Source organism: Ceratotherium simum, chromosome 19 (genome assembly GCF_057802395.1).
Source record: "Ceratotherium simum simum isolate JZ-2026a chromosome 19, ASM5780239v1, whole genome shotgun sequence".
NCBI classification, from domain to species: Eukaryota; Metazoa; Chordata; class Mammalia; order Perissodactyla; family Rhinocerotidae; genus Ceratotherium; species Ceratotherium simum.
Window position 1 is genome coordinate 7,338,532 of NC_141918.1, and position 19,101 is coordinate 7,357,632.

At 35.9% G+C, this 19,101-nt stretch overlaps 1 long non-coding RNA gene across 2 annotated transcripts in view; it reads right to left on the reverse strand.

The window, feature by feature from the left end:
• LOC147914494 (uncharacterized) overlaps window positions 1-19,101 on the reverse strand; it is a 107,043-nt gene that overhangs the window by 10,832 nt on the left and 77,110 nt on the right. For both annotated transcript variants that reach the window (XR_015555215.1, XR_015555214.1), the window contains exons 3-5: window positions 13,615-13,708; window positions 7,821-7,871; window positions 3,260-3,392 (exon numbers count right to left, since the gene is read on the reverse strand). This is a non-coding gene — a long non-coding RNA (uncharacterized LOC147914494). The remainder of the gene's footprint in view (window positions 1-3,259; window positions 3,393-7,820; window positions 7,872-13,614; window positions 13,709-19,101) is intronic.

Consider the following 19,101-nt stretch of genomic DNA (forward strand, 5'->3'; position numbering starts at 1 on the left):
GTGAACACGTTGCAATCTATACAAAAACTGAAATATAATAATGTACACCTGAAATTTACACAATGTTAAAACCCAATATGACCTTAATAAAATTTAAAAAATAAAAAAAAAGAAATAGGAAATGATAGAGAAATTCAACAAGACAAATAGCTTGTTCTTTGAGAAAAATCAATAAGGTAGATAAGCTTCTAGCAAGACTGACAAAGATAAAGAGAGAAGACACATATCATCAACAAAAGGAATTAAATACAGGATACCATTACAGATTCAGCAGCCATTAAAAAGATAATAAGGAAATACTATGAAGAACTTTACGCTCATAAATTCAACAACTTAGAAGAAATTGACTAATTCCTTGAAGACCATCAACCAAACCTAACCAAGATGAAACAGACAATCTGAAGAATCTTGTAATCAATAAAGAAATTGGATTTGTAATTTTAAATCTCCAAGAAAATAATCCTCCTACAACTAACATTCAACTTGTTGATTTCACATGTTAGTTTTAGGAGTTTTTTTTTGTTTTTGGTAGATTCCTTGAGATTTTCCACATAGACAATCTGTATGTATTTTATTTCTTTTACTTGCTATATTGCAGTGGCTAGAATTTCCAGTACTATGTTGGAAAAAAGTGGTGAGAACAGACAATTAATCTTAGGGGGAAATCATTCATTCTTTCAGCATTATTGATGTAAATATCACAGCTATAGGTTTTTTGTAGATCCTCTTAATTATGTTAATATAATTCCCCTCTATTAATTCTTCTTTAAATGGTAAAATTCTTCAGTGAAATCATCTGAGCCTGGAGAACTCTCTGTACTAGTTCTTACAATTGCAAATGAATCTAAAATTATCTCAATAAAAATTTCAATGAAAAAATAAAATTAAATCAAACTCGAAAGCTGAAATTTAAAGAGGAATTTAAGTATTTTTTCTTTTTCTATAGAAGGAGTAAAAGGAAAATTTCAAGATAAATGAAAATAAGTAAAAACAAAGAAAAGCAGCAAGCCTAAGATTAAAACAGTAGGCTATAACTCAAAGTGGAAATAAGAAAATAACAGCAAGGAGCATGCTTCAGGGCAAAAGAAACTGCAAAATAATGTCAAGATATTTATTGAAAACAAAAGCAGCCTCTGTAATAAAATAAACAGGAAGATAGAAAGGGAAAAAAAGACAAGGAGAAATATAGATACTCAGTGACATTACATTTGGAAATTATGTCTTAGATTTGGCACCAACACAGAAGATAGCTTGAAACAGATTTTTAAGACTCTCCCCTTTCTTTTCACCCTCATGTACCTAGTTCTTGGGGTAACTTCCTGTCATAAACAGGCTCTTGTTTGACAAGGCCAGGACCCATAGCCACAAGTAAACCGAGGAGAGAATAGACAGGCTTCATGTGTTTCCCAAATCCATGTCTCTGGTCTTGACCTCTATTCTGAATTCCAGACCAGTATACTCATTTGTCCAATCAACCCTTGTGCCTTTCTCCTGCAGCCATTCTAAGTTCAACATGTCCACAAACAATCCTTCTCTTGATTTTCCTTCAAACCTTGTATAAGAGCCATTACCTTTTATCAATCTTTCAAACTGGGAAGTTGGATGTCATCCTTGATACTTTTCTTTCCACCACTTCTCACATTCAAACATTTCCCAAATCTGGTATATTCTACTTTTCTCTTTCCCTTCCATCCTTGCAAATATGTCACTACTTAGAAATATTCACTGGTTCCTTGATGCAGCATAGGGTGGCCATACTATGTATGCTCAAATCAGGACACTATAGAGTGACTGGAGACTCCAGTAAAAATTAGCATTAAACTGTGCCTGTGCTGGGGAACCTGTGATATACAATCATGTTAATTTGTCTAACGGTGTCTTCAAAGCCCTTCACAATCTGACCCCAACATCTCCTCCTGATAGCCACCTCCTCTCAGGACTGGCTAGGTCTCATTTGCAGGTCTCAGTGCAAAATAAAAATGTGATGCCCCTTGTTCAAAGGTTAAGAATTCAACTTGGCCACAGCAAAGCATTAAACCAAGCACAGGGTTGTCTGGAGAGTAGTGCTCTGTGTAAATGTACAGGTCACATACCCATGAAGCTGCCCTGCACCCACCCCTATAATTATCTATTCCTACCCATTGGAATAGCATTCATACCATTTCATACCACAATATCATTTCATAACTACTTATCTCTACTCTCTATTTCATCTTTTTAGAATGGCTTTCCCTGTTTCTTCTTCTGTTTCTAAACATGGCACAAGACATGACTGAAATGATACTTCTTGAATCAAATCTTTCCTTTGTTTCTTTACCAATTAAGTTATTCTGTCCCATATGTTGTGATATTACTCATATTACTCATGTCTATTGCAACATTTACCACCTTCTAGTATAACAGATTGCCTTTCATGATATCTTTTTCAATATATCTTTTAGCAATTTTGTCCTAGCTATTTTAAAGTCCCTATCTGATAGGTCCAAGACTTGGGCCATCTCTGTGTCTACTTCTATTGACTTTTTCCTTTATTGGCCATGGGCCCCATTATCTTGCTTTTTAATGTCTCACAATTTTTTATTGTATGCAAGACATTTTGTATAAAGGAATAGTAGAGCCCAAAGTAAATATTAACTGCCAAAAAAGGTTATTCCCCTTCTTTTGTTTGGATGCTAGAGTGGAAGACTACATCAGTATGATATGCAGTTGAGCTGGGCTGACTTTCACCACTGGCTTCACATAGAACTGAGCCACCATCACTCTGTACCATGAATGATACCCCCCGGTTTTATAGCTTCCAAACTTTTTGATTCACTGTGAAGAAATCTTTGCTCTCCTATGTGATCCCTGGTTTTCAACTCTGGATATCTCCTTCCACCCTGATTCCCATTCCCCAGCCTTACTAGGGCAGCTATTTTACATGTCATGAAAGACTGGAGTGTCTCACACGTTTTCCCTCCTGTCCTGCCACAGCCTGGGTAGCTGAGAGAACTATGTGTCCCCCTCCCTTCCAGTGGGTGCTGTATTATACTTAGGGGAAGTTCTGTGCACCTCAGGAGGTATCCCTCTCAGCTCTCCTGACTTGTCCCCAGCTCTTTGGCATAGTGCTCTCAAGCACTAGGTGAAAGCTTGTGGGAAATATTTGGTGGGTGGTTGCAGATTTGCTCTGTGGTTCAGGCTCCTTGGAAATCTAATCTCGCATAGCAGCCTACGCACAGCCATTAAAAGTTCATTAAAAGTTTAGCTGGTTTCTCCTTACCCTCTTCTATGGCAGGTACCTCTTCCTCTGCTACTTCGCCTGAAATGAGAACAGCTGTGGAACTCTTCTCTCCTGTGAAGGGCTTGTCACTTTTCTGGAATTAATTTATTTAGGTTGCATCGCATCCTCAGCTCTGAAGGAGTGAAAAAAGAACTATGTGTTTTTGAAGGTTATCCAGGTTCTTTTGGTTATTAGAATGAAAGCAACAATTTCCTGTGACTTTATATATCATAACCAGAAGTAGAAGTCCCATTTAATCTTTTTATAATTTCTTAGTAATAAATTTAAGAGTCTGAGATGAGAAATAATTACCATAAAATAAAGTATTCTTTTCCATATTAAATGCTTCCTTGCCACAATCACCTTCTTAGATAGCAAGTTGATTTTTTTTTTGTTTAAAAGATTAATGATGATAGAATATTAGATTAGATGAAGTGGGTTTTCTAATTTTCTATTTATTTGACCCATGTTTGATCCTCAAATGGATACCTGTGTCATATCATTCTCAGAACACATGATGACCTGTCCAATTTAAAATTTTTAAAGAAAAAAGTTATGAATCTTTCTTTTTTGGGTCAACTTTGATAATCACAATGTTTTTTAGAGCCAGAAGGGCTGACATTTGAAACTGATCCTACTTCCATACAGTGCAATAACCTCGAACAAATTCATATTCAAACAAAAACATCTAGATTTCCACTGTGGACCCTAACTAGGCTGGGTGCTTTCATGTATATTGTCTCAGTGGTACCTCATAACTGCCCTCTCAGGTACAGAAGATTAACATAGCAATTAATATTCCTCTCTTTTTATAGATAAATAAATTAAGACTAAAAGACTTGCCCGAGGTTACAATATTGTTTCAGGTCTTCTGGCTCCAAGTAGATACTTATTCTACTGCCTCTCTCTTCGCACTGTGTCAGAAATTATAGATATTTGACCACATTTTTCAAGATGTACTAGCTTTTGGAAGTGGAACCTCAGTCTTAATAAAGACAACTAGGTGGAGAAAGAAATAGTTTCCATAATGTCTTTTCTTTTTTTCCCTTCCCAAATGCATCATGCTATTTATTTCTGGAGAGTGTAATCTCCCTACATATCTCTTGCAGTCTTTTATAGCCATGGTACCCAGGCACTATGCAAAAAGATGAATTTACTCCAGTGTAGAGTGTGAAATGGGTGGCAAATGGTTTCCTGAGCTTCGTGGTCAGTGCATAAATGTAGAGATCTAAGATCGTCCTATGGGCTTCTTGATAGCTCTGTAATATAGTCTCCACATTGTTTCCAGTGGATCCCTGTTACCTAATGAATAAAGTCCCAACTATTCAGCCTATCATTGAAGGATCTGCATAATTTTATACTTTCTGTCTTTCTAGCCTTATCATCTCCCACATGTCCCTTATGTTCTGGTCATATTTATCCAATTACTATTTGCTAAACATGGAGATGAACCTTGATGTGGTGGAACATGCACTGGACTTGGAGTAGGAAAACAGAGATTTGAGGAGTTTATATAACCTTGACAAGTTCTAAACCTGCTTAGACCTCATGTTGTTATATCCTTGTCTATGTTATGAATAGGTTGGAATAGAAGATGCCAAAGTTCTCTTCAGATTTTAACATTTTGTGGTTTAGTCAATTTTTTTCTGTTCCAACTTTTAGTTTATTTCTTTGTTTTTGATATTGACATAGTCCAAATAAAAAGAATTGATGGTGTTAATTATCCCATACTGTTACTTTGGGAAAAAATGCCCTCAGCTTTAGATAGTATCATTTGATAAATACATCTTGAAATACTCAATGGTTCAACTTAGAAATCTAATTGTTTAAATTTATTTTAACAAGAATGTCATATGAAATTTTTTTCTTATTCGTTTTGATATTAATAAACTGCAACAAAAACATTTTTCAAATTTAGGTTCTCAAGTTTAGTTATGCTTTTAAAGAAGACATGAAAAGAAGCATTGACTTTGTTTATAATAACATTTGGTGCATGATTCCACCTGGATTAGAGGGCTTTTCAACTTATTTCCATATTTAGGGACTGAATACAAACTATGTTTCCAGAAGTTTCTCATCCTCCAGTCTCACTGAGAAAGTAGCTAGACCATTTGTCAACAAAGGAGAGCATTTTCTGCTGAGGTAATTTACAAACCAGATGCTGAGATGGTCATCTCATGCCAGGGTACATTCTGCAGCCAGAGACTGCACCTTCTATTTCAGGTTTTATGACAAATCTTCTGTGTTTTCAGAGCAGCTCCAGACTCTAACAGTGGTGAGACACTGTTTTTAAACAGATAATATATCTGGATTGGTTCCCCTCAAAATACATTCAGGAGATATCCTACCTACTTCATCCAGACACTAAATCTCACACAATTTCCTCTTTGGGGTCTTTCTTTGCTTTCAGCATCACCTATCCCCACCAAGGACATATGAATGTCTTCAGTTAAGTTCTATAAGCCAATTCAAAAGAACTATTACTGGTAATTTAACTGAATATAGAGCTGTTTCTTCTGAAGACATTCTTTCCTGGGGCAAAGAATCTATGGGGTTGGCATGATAAGAAAGTAAGCACTTGACCTGAAATTTGCTTTCATGGGATTCTTTTGGTGCTTTGGCTGTAGTAACAATTTCAGGTCACTCCTTGAATCAGTCATTGACTGATGACACCAAATAGTCAAATCATATTTCTTGAACGTATGTTATTCATCAATATAACCACAGTCACTTAGAAGTATAGACATCAACAAGATCTAAGATGAAAATGATTTCAGCATTTTCACTAGAAAGGGGAAAAATAAATGAAAATGGAATTCCTATTTTTGAATGATGATCTACAATATACCACTCTGTATGTCCTCTAATTAGGTTTAACCTCATGATAGCCTTGTGAGATAGAATTATTCACCTTTTATGAACAATACAAATGAGCTGCAGAAATACCCAGCTCCTTACCCAGGTCACTCATCCAGGTCTATCTGATGCTACAGCCCAGTGTTTTTTTGCAGGACATCCCATTGACTTCCACCTAAGTTTTCTCTCTTAAACGTTTCCTTTTATTACCAAAAAAAAAAAAAAATTACCTCAATTTTATCTGAGAGTTGGGATAGAATGTTGAGATGACACAAAAGCATCAGCAGAGAAAAAATTGTTTTCTTCCAAAACCTCAAATATCTCTCCTTAAAACTGGTTAACTTTAAACATAATTTAAATCAAACAAATACTTCAGTGTTTTAAAAAAAGAAAAAGACAGTGGAAGGAAGAAAAAATGTTTTAAATTTAAATAAAACAACAAAGATACAAGAAAGTTACAGAAGTTAGTAGTTTGTTCATTCTTATTTTTTGCAAGCCTCTATTTTACAAAGTTTCTTTCTTTTTTTTTTTAGCAAATAAAGGTAAGACAAAGATTAAATATGCACATCTAAGCAAAAATGGTAAGGTATATGAGTGGAATTTAAACTCTCTTAGCTAGCTAATTCATGGCATTAAGGCAAAAATAAATTGACCTTATTCTGTTTTGAGCTATATACAAGTACCCTAAATAAATTTTGGTGAACATATATTTATATGTTTCTCTATTAAATTCACTCTTACTTCTCTGTCTTGGTATATAGAGACAGGTCCTAATAAAATTAAGAGCTTGACAGAGGAGATAAATAGTTTCATTCACTGAGAGTTAGGCAAATTCATGATTGACATATGGACTTATTTTCTTCTGAAAGTTATGGACAGAGATGGAGGCGAGAAGAATAAGAAAAACCTTCTAGTTTTGTCTATCTGAAGGTATCAAAAATTCATCTCCTACAAGTCAGAACCAAAATGACCTAAAGACAATGGACTGAGAGGAATGGATTAAACACAGATTATGGAACTTCTTAAACATGCCAGACTTATTTTTTTTGGTAATGGAACTTCTTTTTACAATCTGAATGTACCCTAGTTTTGGGTTGTGCAGTAAAACTGGAAGTTCCCCAGAAGCTATGGGCACCTAGCTTCAGTGGGCAGTGAGGGAAGCATGATGATGGATCACTATTCCTTCAGATGCCACTAGTGTTAACATCACTGGTGTCATTCTTCATTGAGTGATGAGTAAGAAGAGTCACTTTTTCTCCAACTCATTCTACACAGTCTGGCATTGAGAAAGTTTCATTTTCAACACAGAAGCAAAGGCCCAGGTGTATTGAAAATGCAGAGAGTGTAACTGTGGAAATAAATCCAATTGTCCCTATAAATCTCTTCAATTACTCAATACGAAAAAGAAGAAAAAAATGTCCTTCGTTGAGCCACAGCTACTATAAACTGTAGATGAAACATATAATAATATCCCCTACGTTAGGCACAAATTGCTGATTATATTTTCTTTTACAGGAATGTTATATATAGCATGTGTAATTTTGTATGTGTATGGCTGGTATACAACTCATGCTGTGTAAAGAATATAGAAATTGAAGTGTTTGTGTAAAGTGAATTCTATATTCCATATTTGCCGTACATACAGAGTAAATGGTAACTAACTGCTTAATTTCCTAGAGAGACAAATTTAAGTCACTATACATACCAATGGGGTTATTTCATTGTAGGAAACGATTACCATCAATTCTTCACTGTTCTGTTGGAAAGGAACAAGTGGTAGATGAAAAATTCTTTCTCATATCATTTAATATCCAATCTGAAAACCTCACTGAGGCTTCTCTTAACTTCACTCTAGTTTTGATGATAAATTAATCCACAGGACTTTGATTCACAGAGAAAAGCAAACCTTCTATAAGATTTAGTTTTATAAAGGAAAATAATGAATTCGTCAATTTGGATGTCAGTTTTTCTCCTTTATTCACACTTATATTTAATAGCTAAGAAAGAAAAGAGGCATTTTACACATGATACTACAGTAAACTCACTAAAATAACTTTGAAAAGTATGAAGTAATCTACCATTTACATTATAAAAATCTAGATGTTTTGCATTATTAAAAATGACTAAATAAATGCCTTCCTTTCCTGATTTCTATTGAGTTTGTATAATATACTGTCCCAACTTTACCAGCCGTGGTGAAAGCTGGGTGATGTGTGGCCACCATTGAGACTTGACCAGTTAGTCTAAGATACAGCCATTCTTAAACTGTGGTTCCTGATGCTGGATCCTTATTCCCACTTTTCTGGGACTTTTTAAAATTATCAATGCTCAGGTTGCATCCCAACTAACCGAATTAGAATTTTTGGTTCTGTATGCCAGGCTTCAGAACTTCCTGTAATGCCCCAGTGTTCTATCTTAAAGCCAGAGTTGAAAAGCAGCATTGTCTTACAATAATATAAGAGAATGCAGTTGTTAGAGGGTAAAACACAAAGGAACCAAAAAAAAAAAAAAATCCCACTGACTTGTAGAGTGAATTGAGTTCCAATACTCTTGCAGATACATGAGGAACTTTTCCATCACTAGCCAATAATTACAGATGACCACTTTTTCCACTTAGGTTGAGAAACTATTTAAATAACTATATTTAGATGGAAAAAATCCAGCAAATAAACTGCTGCATGTTTAAGTAGCTTCTCTTACATTGTATCCAAGGGTTGGCAAATACATTCATTTATTCATCAAAAACTTTTGTGAGTTTAATGATTATGTGCCAGGAATCATTCCCAGATGGAATCGTGGAATAGAGTCAAACATGACCTCTCCATTCAAGTAATTTATAGAGTGAATATTTGTGTTTATTCAACATATATGATTGAGTTCTATTATATACCAAAAATTGTTTTGAGCTCTAGGGATACCTCAAGAAAAAAAAATAGAAAAAAATCCCTGCTCTGTGGAGCTTGTTTTCCAGGGAAAGCAACAAGAAATAAAATAGAAAATATTAGATGTGAAGAAAATGAAAGCAATGAAGGAGGATAGAGGATGAGGGTAGGAAGAGAGTTAAGTACAGTGTCAAATAGAATAGATAGTTGAGAAAAGTCTCATTGAGAATGTGACATTTAAGTAAACACCTGAAGGAGAGAAGGTGCAAGCCATGAGATTACAAGGTAGTTAGCTAGTAAGGCTGGAGCAGAGGGAGTGGGAGACTAGTGTGAGGTGAGGTTAGAGAAGTGACAGAGGTCATATGATGCAGGGCCTTGTCAGGAGTGAATGAGCAGGGGAGCCAATGAAGGGTTTTGAGTAAAGGATTGACAAGATGTGACTTTCCTTTTAAATGAATCATTACAGTCACTGTGATGAGGATTGACTGAAGAGAGCAAATATGAAAGGAGGAGACCAGGTAGACTATTACAAGATTCCAGGTGGGGTATGACCCTCTGCGAAAGATGTTCTGGAAAAAGAAAGAAAGGGGTGTGTGACTTTACCAGAGAGTGCAGGGAAGGCTTTGTACAGATTTTGTATGTTGTGTGAGCCTTCAAATAATGAGTAAGAATAGACCATCTGGAAAGGAGGAAAAGAACATTCTTCAAAAAGGGAAAAATAAACAGAAGTTGAACTACCATGGTGCATTCAGGAGTGATTTTCTGTGAATGAGAGTGCAGGATGCATGGCATGACTGATGAAATTGAAGGCTGGGAATGGAGAGTGAAGGGCCTTATGTATCATGCTGAGGTGGACCTTATCATATAAACAATGAAGGAATCTCAAAAATTTTTAGAAAATCTGGAAACAATGTGGAAGAAAGGTTAGGATAAGGAGAAATTGGAGACAGGCACTGATTAGAAGGTTTTTGTCATGGTCACCATCTAGCGGAGAACATAAATAAATATATGCAGTTATGGCAAGAGATATAACAACAGTGTGGGGAAGAGAAAAAAATTAGTATAAATAGAAGCATCAAGAACAGCTTCACTTGAGGAAGTAATCCTTAAACTGAATGTTGAGAACTGAGTATATTGTTTTCAGTCATACACAATGTGAAGGAATTCCAGGCAGTGGGAGCATCAAAGGCACAGAGACCTGAAAGAGCACCATAAATTAGGAGAAGTAAGAGGTGATTGGAACATAGGGCAGAAGCAGAGAAAGGGAGATGAGAGCAGGAGGCAAGGACAATGATTCTATGGAATTTGGACATGGTTCTAGTTCCATAGGCAATGGGGATCCAGTGAAAGATATTGTGTGATTTTAAAGTGCTTAGATCTGTACTTTAGAAAGCTGCTCTGTGTCAGTGCTCAGGGAAAAATGGAAGTTGGTGAAACTAGAGGGAGGAAGACTGGAGAGTAGACTACTAGGACAGAGATAAAGGACTGCATTAGACCAGGAGTAATTGTTGTAGGAAGTAGAGAATGAATTCAAGAAGCATTTCAGACACTAAATCGATTGGATTCGGTGATAAATTATATGTAGGAAAGTAAGGGAGAGGAAGGAATTTCAATAGCACATAGGTTTCCAAACACTAGTCACAGCCCCACAACCACAACTACAATTGGCCCCACACATTGCCTAACAAATGGGTAGGAACCACTCTACTACATTTCTTGTAACCCCCCAAGGGAGATCCACAGTTATCTTCTCTTCTGTAGCCTTTTCTTCCCTCCTTGTTCCTCTATTAATTCCAACGGAAATTGTCATGTTTCCTGTCACGCTCTGCAGGTTCATTCCTTCTCTCTATCCCTCTTTCTTTCTCTCACCTTCCCTCCCTTTCTCCCTCTCTCCTTCCCGCCCTCTCACTCCCTTTCTCTGTTTTTCTTTCTCTCTCTCTATCCTTCTCTCTCTAGTCTCTGAAGCAATTGAGGGCAAGAACTGTGTGATGTTCACCTTTGTGTCTGTAGCACACACGAAAGTGTCTGACACAGAGTAGGTATTCAATAAACGTTGCTGAACTGAATTAAATTGCTCTGCTTTACAAAGGACTGTAGACTTTTCCAACCCAGAAGTATTTTAATCATGCCAATTGGCAACCATCTAATTGTAACACCTAAGCCAAACCTTGGAGGCATCAGAATTACTTAGAGAGCTTTTAAAAATACAGGTTCAAAGTCCCCACTCCAGAACTACTGAATCAGAATCTGCTGCAGAGAAGTCTGAGAAACGGCATTTTGGAAAAGTTCTGTAGCAGTGCCAATGCTCTACTAAACCACAGCTTTTGGTAGACCCCTTTTAAATTCTTTGTGCTATTAATAAAATAGGGAAATACTCCTTAGGAATATCTCAGATCCTCTTCTATTTCATAGGACACCCTGCAGGAAAGCAGAGTGACTTGAAAGGCATTCACAAAACAAATGCATCGAGCTATCAAATATTTTTGACCACATCAAATAATATAGTAAAAAGCTGCTCAAGAGAGAGCAGCTTAAATTAGTCAAGGATATGAGGAAAAATGCATGGTAAAGACAAAATTTCTAAAATATATTTCTCCTTTCATGAAAGCTTTTAAAGGTAAACACACTTCAAACAATTCAGATGTTTGGCAACCATTTCCAGTTATATTTATGTTTGAAATATTCCTTTTGCACAGCCATTTATATATTGTTCTTTTTACTGTGCCTAATAGATTTTCAAACGCCAGTATGGGTCATGGAATTTGCATTTGGGCTTGAACTGTTAAAAATCTGAGTCACCCTTTCCCTTCTCTTTTTTTTTTTGGATGATCTCTATATTCCTTCTGTAAAGATACCTCAAGGGTAATCATGTTTATGTCCAGTTATGTTCTAAATGATCAGTAGGAAAAAGGATATGAGATTGGAATGCTATTGGGGGGATTCTAGGCTAGGAAAGCCAAGAATGTCCAAATCCTCCCTTGTCCCAGATACATCTCTTCCAAGCGAGCTGCCCAAGGGAGATATAAACACAGAGAAAGTGGTAGAGTAAAGCAAAATGTCACTTGAGTTTGTTGAGAAGTGACCCAAACTCAAATATAGCTGTCATTAAAAACCTGGAACAGAGTACATGATTTAGGCTTAAGGAAGCCTCTCTCCCTCCTTTCCTTCCAGTCAAAACCTAAATCTGACCATTTTACCACCTTTGGGCCAGGACATATGGGACAGGATAAGGAAGAGATGAGAGTCATGGCCTCACTAATGAGAAATGACCTGGCCTTCCCCTGGGTGGAAGATATCATCAGCTGATTACCACAGTTGTTCGAGGGAAGGGAAAGATGCTAATTGGTAATTGTCTGGGCTTCTTTGCAACTTACATGAAGGGAGATGATAAAGCCAAAAAAAAAAAAGCATTAGTCAAGCTCCTTCCAATTCAAGAGAAAATATTACCATGGAAAGGAGAACTAGGCAGGGTGTGTGTGAACATTGAGACCAGTAAACCACCTTTCTGGGGGAGTAGGAGGTGGAAAGCTGGAGAATGAAGACCTCCTCTGAGGTGAGGAGAGAAGCCTCTAGCTCCACTCTCTTCTAGAGGCCTAAGGCTACAATTTAGTGAGCCCTCACTAAATGACAGGCACTTTTCATAAGATGCTTATGTAGAAATAAACAAAGACCATACAAATACAAATCTGTTTGTATATTCAGTCTTCACTTATAATTCTGCTACCACTCAAAGAGTGATCCATGAACCAGCAGTGTTAGGGGTCAGCTGTGAGCTTGTTAAAAATGCAGAATATCAAGATCCTCCCCAGATCTTCACAATCAGAATCTACCAAGTGATTCTTTATGCAAATTAACATTTGAGAAACCCTGGGCCATAACTCACCCTCATTGTACCACAAGCAGGCACTATCCCCATTTTAAAGACAAGGAAATATAGGCTTAGAGGGGTTTAGTGACCAGCTCATGCAAGAGTCTAGTAGGTGTTGAATTTTTCTCAACAGATGAAGGACTAATAAGTGCCATGGGGTGACACAGTACTGTGTGCCAAGTGGGACTGCAAGACAAATGCTTCTTAACAGGAAGCACCAGGCAATGAAATGAAGTGTCAGTGCAGACTTTGGTGAAGTCTCATTCAGGGACATCAAGGTTAGTGAGCACTGGGTCCCCAAGGCAAGGACATTACTGCTGTTACGGGAAATCCTCAGAGCAGAGGGCCCTCATTGGCGTAGAGACTGTTTAGAGCTTTAACACGGGACATTTCTTCTTTTTCCTAGGAAATAAGTGGGATTAATAATATATGATCATTATTCTTAAGCAAGGCATACCCCTTTACAGAATATGTAATCATGTAGATTACATCAAAGGTAGAATCATGCAATGTACACAAAAAATTCCTGAATTCCTTCTTTGTCCAGAAATAATGTTTTAACCTTTTTTACTCTACATTTAGGGCATAGAAAAGGACTTGCTCTTGATGTCCCAGAGTTAGAAAGTTGTGATTATATGTCACCAATGAAATGACTTCATACACAATTAGAAAGTTATAAAAGTTTGTCATCAAGGAACCAAAGTTTGTGCATCCAGTAAGGCTATAATAGTATGAAAACATTTTCTTACCTCTGAAAGAGCGACCCAGTCATGCCTAAGAAGCTTGGCTGTGGATTGTAGGCACTCTTCCAGGTTCCCAATGGCCTGGTGAATTACAGCGCTCCTGGAGACACCACAGGTGAGTGTTAAAGATTAATTAACAAAGGTTATCACTTTCAGTTTAATGTGAAAGTAGGAGTCATTGTACTTAGGTTTCATTCTTGCTTCTAACTGTCTCTCTCTGCCTACGTTCCACCTATAGTGAGGCAAGAAATGCAATCAGTTGATACTATTTTTTTGGATAAAGGGTTACATATTTTGCAGAAAAAAAATATGTGATTATAAAAAGACTTTCCTAATTTTTGTGTAACTATATTTGGGAAAAAAAATAAACATCTTTATCTATTCATTTTTTCAATGCATTTATAACTAAGGCCCCACTCTTCATCTGATGACAGCTCTCAGAACGGTAGGTATAAAGACTACAGAAATAAGTAAAGTAAACAGAGAGTGATCACAAAATCCATCAGATAATGGCAGATGCCAATTTTTTTATTCTCTACTACAAAATATAATCAGATACTTTAAATATTTTTTATTTTTATTTTTATTTAATCCAAGTAGAGAAAAAAATCTGATTTTGGATAAATAAAGATCCAGAAGAACTTACCTGAATTATCTATTTAATAGAGAAACACAACACATAAACTATTGGGTAAAGTTTCATAATAAAATTGGAATATAGCATAACTGATTTACCAGTTTTAAGTAATAATCCACCAGCAAGAGTTAAAAAAGAAGAGAAGAATGTTCTAATATATATATTGTATATATACATATCTTTTCCTGAAAACAGTTTTAGGCTTTCATTCTCTTTGCATGGGATATACAGTCTCACCCTTTCCTTACAGGAAAAGACTTTGAGAAAAAGGAAGCCATTTCCTTTCCTTTCCTTTTGAGACTTGAGACCTTCTCTAGGACATTGTGTTCAGGTTCATGTTTTATTTGTACAGAAGGCTCAATACTGTGAGGTCATGGAAACTTTGCGGATTATTTTCATGGATCAGAATACCAACCTATAGAGATAACAGACCTGGAGGTGAACAGAGTAGAAAAAATTCTGTTGGTCATGTCTTTCAAAAGTCTACTAGAGGCGTCTCATGGAACCCCAGGCCTAAATGGAACTTAATTTGAAAGTGACAAATCAATGTGGCAGTTGAAAGCAATTGAGTTCCTTTAACATAACTCTTTTTGTCACACACAAAAAACTACATGTATTCTTTAAAAGTATTAAATACCTCCAAAATACTACAATCTATCTATTTGATATACTTGTTTGTACTTCACATCATTTTCTAAAAATTAAATATATATATGAACAAGACTATTGGTAAAATATTTTCCTAAGCAGACAGAACAGAAATGAAATTGCAATACAAAATACGCAGAGAGCCAGAGAGAAAAGCCTTAGATTCTGGAATCCCAAATGAGACCAAGCAAAAGTTATGGCCATACTCATTCCCAATTGGAAACACTTTATTATTAATGGGGCAGAAAGTGAATACGAATATAGCACAGACATCATTCAACATTTAAGGTCCTCAAAATGACAGAAAGTATTTTAATTACAAACTCAATATGCATTGCTTACATTCATTAAAGAAGCCAAATTGCAATGTTATTTTTACTTTATGAATTTTTCTTTTGATATTCAAACCCAGAAAAGGCATCATATTTCCACTTTGACTGCAAATTCAGTGGTGCTGAGGGATACTTAATAGGTGCTTGTGGTGTTTTCAGGGTAAATGCAGAGAAAGTTGAAGTCTTGGATGAGTCACAAAGCCAACATCTTTAAGTATAATGGAAAATGTTTTACATATGGTGTTCATTTTTCCAATTGAGAGGATACATATCCTAAAGTTCAGGAACATAAAAAACAAATGGATATAATGTTGGTTCATCTGTGTCTACAGAGCAGTAATTCATTCGTCCAACATTTAAAATAATGTCTAGTCTTCTAAACAACAGGTGTACAGTAAATTGGGCTAAAAACTTATGATAAGAATCAAGGTAAATTTGGAGAATACATGTTTTACAATGGTTGTATTCCTTCTAATTCCCAGAAGAAAGTGATAAGAATTTTTTTTAAAAGGTTTCAAATCAGAACTTCTCATTGTTGCATTTAAAACTTAACCAGATCCACAGATGATATTGTTTCTCAATGGAATGCACTAAATACTGGCTATCAAAAATTAAGTGCAATTGCTTCAGGTGACACAAGTTCTCTTCTTTAAATTTATTTCTCAAGAACACTCCTGTTGAACTAAGAAGCAACAAGACAAAGAGGAGGAAACACTGAACAGAGTCAGAAATCTCAAGTCCCTGCTACTAACAATTTATGTGATTTCAGGCAAGTCATTCACTTCACCTCACTGCCTCAGGAAATGATGATGTTAGTGTTGATCTCCAAATCTCCAGCGCTCACATTTTTTGATCATATTATTTCATGGATGTTTCATCTTTACCATAATAACAATATTAACAGCAATATTGTCAATCATAACAACAATAATAAGATTAGAGAGGCATTGGGGAATAGTTGGGGAACACAACAATGGGAGTCAGGCAGGGTACATCCTAAGTACTTCTCTGTCAGTAGATTGTGGAATGACCTAGAATGAGTCCCTTCTCTAGGTCTTAGTTTTTTTTTGTTTTTTTTTTTTGATATGAAGGACAAGAATGATACTTTTCCAACCAAATTATACATAACTCTAGGATTTCATGTAGGTACTTTATGCAAAACCACAAACACACACACCCACATCTATAATAGCTGACAAGAGAAGACAAAGCAACATGTCTGACTAAATATGTATTTTTTTCCTAATTATAATATGCCAGAGCCCATCAACCCATTGATTAGTGCTGCTACATTATCTTGGTTTATATTGACCCCCAAAGAAAGAACATCCTGCCATTTCTATTTAATTGAAGGCTATCCTGAGATTTTTAGGAATTTGTCTTTAAATATGTATTCCTACAGATACTTTTATAATGAACCATGTGGAAAGGAATTGCATTATTTCAAATATTCATTTTATCAAAATTGTCTCTGTTTTTACTGATTTTACAATAAACTGTAGAAACTGAACTTGTAAAAAAGTGATACTAATAATATTTCTCTTTTTTTTAATATATATTAAAATTCCATGGAAAATTTTATGTGACTAAAGAATTCAGGTTTTTGTAAGCTTGAATATCTTGAATAAACTATTTCGTAAGTTCTCTTTTACCTCCAATCTTAAATAATTTTAAACAATTGGCCAGGGAAGAGACCTAAAAGTTATCTTAAATTAGACACATAAAAAGCAATGTTTATATTCTCTATCAAAGGTAGTAGCCTGCTGAGTTTCTTCTAAGGTAGCTTTGAATGCAGAGAAATGTCATTCTAATCCTGGGAAAATCCTGACAAGAATCCAAAGTCTTTATTAATAAAGAATACTTTTCAATCCATAATGAAAATTCTGTTCATTCCAAACTGAGCGAGCTTCTTCTAGTGGAAACAGAGAAGAGCTGACTGGAAGTCAGCCTTTCCTTGGGGAAGAAACATGCCCAACATGCCAAAGATATTAGTGGGACTGATTCTTTTGGAGTAGCAAAAGGTGGCTAATGCTTCATATGCTGTTGTTTCACTGGGGAGAAATGGCATGACCTTTGCCTCCTTTAGCTCAATGAAATCATCATGCTTCATCTGTCTAAGGTTTTGTGCACATGTACTTCGTCATATTATATTAATGATTTTGGACGACCTCTGTCTATTAAGTAGGCAACTTCTCACAAAATGGCAGACAAGATTTAAGGTGGAAAGAAAATGGAAGTGAGAGGATGGATACTGAAATTAATTTTTCTCCTTCTTTAGAGAAATTGAGGAATAAAATAAGAGCAGTGTAAATGACAAGCTACCAGGTTAATACTTAATTCCTCATTGGATTGGTTCAGTCCTAGGAATTTGTGAATGAAAACATGATTGCTTTACCTTTCTTAAACAATTCAATTTCTTCTTTTGGGCTTCCATTATTTCTAAGAGTTTCACTTGCTAAGCAATTCTGGGTCTGTCCATCTATGATGTTTGGAATACTACCTCTTTTTTCAAAGCTCAACTCAAGTGCCACCTCAGCTGTTAAGGTTCTTTTGATTCCCTCGGTGGTCTAATTTCTATTTCTTTTATAAAATCAATCAAAGGTCTAATAGTGATATTAATATGTATTTAATGTTTTACAATATTAGTATTTTAGGACAAAATAGAGGCACTTTTTAAAAGAAGCTAACAATTTATTTTCTCCTAAAAGATGAGAAACTCTAACATAGGTAGTGAACACAAAAGATCTAAAAGTGCATTTATACATTCCAATGGAAAGAACACTGCAGGCAGAATGAAAGAGAATGAATGAAGCCAAAGAAAAATCTCATAAACTAAATCCAAAAAGGTAGGATTCAAAATGTGTAAAATGACCCCCATTTCTGAAAGAGTACACGGTGAGGAGTATTTCAGCAGGTCTTCCACAAGGAGCCAGGAGTTGTGTGCTTTTGTGGAAAAGTGGTGACTGCAGCCAGCAAGCAGCCTCCTTGTGACTACAGCTACCAGCACACCTCCTGCAGGGCACTGGGCACGTTTCTTCTCTAAGTAGACTGAGAATTGCCCCAGCACTATTAATACCATAGGAGTCCCATGCAATAAAGGAAAAAGAAGAAAGGAACGAATGAGGCAATGCTGAAAATGCTCATTATTCTTAGTATTTAACTTTAAAAAGAGTTCATAAACTTTCCAATACTCATTTTGAGTTGTTTAATGAAATACTTTATTTTCAAAAGTTATTTGTTATGCTGTGCCTGATCCACAATGTACCTTCACATCTGCTACCCTGAAAATAGCTTTATAAGAAGTTGTTTTTCTGGTTTCCCTGGGATTAGGGCCTGAGGATGATTTCTGTCTCCAACCCATTCTTGTAAATGTGAAACTGCACTCAAGCATTACAAACTTATGTCTTTCTGAGAGCAGATGGAGGCAAAGTAAACTGATGAACTTCAGGCTGCTTTTATTCTGTTTTGTTTGGTTCTTGGTAACCAGATTACCTTGAGTGACATGATTCAGGCTGAAGTTCTTACTGAAGTTCTCAAATGATTGTCTTCTCAGACTTAAGAGCAAAAGCACAACAACATGAAGAAAATAGTGGTTATTGCTCATGATTCTATCAACAGCCTTCTCGTTTACATGTAAATGGAAAAAAAAGAGACAAATCACATTTGTGATCTTGCATTATCAAATGTAGCTATTCTAGTAAAGGTTGAGAGGAGGTGAGTAAACACCTCATCAAAACCTACAGAGGCAATCAGTGCAAAAAAGCTGCTTCAAACATTATGTGATCGTTTTCCTCCTAATATCTCTGCCTCCTAAGCTCACTGGTAGCATTACAGCAGTATGTGGCTTGAATAGTAATGTGTCCCCTTGTCCTGGCA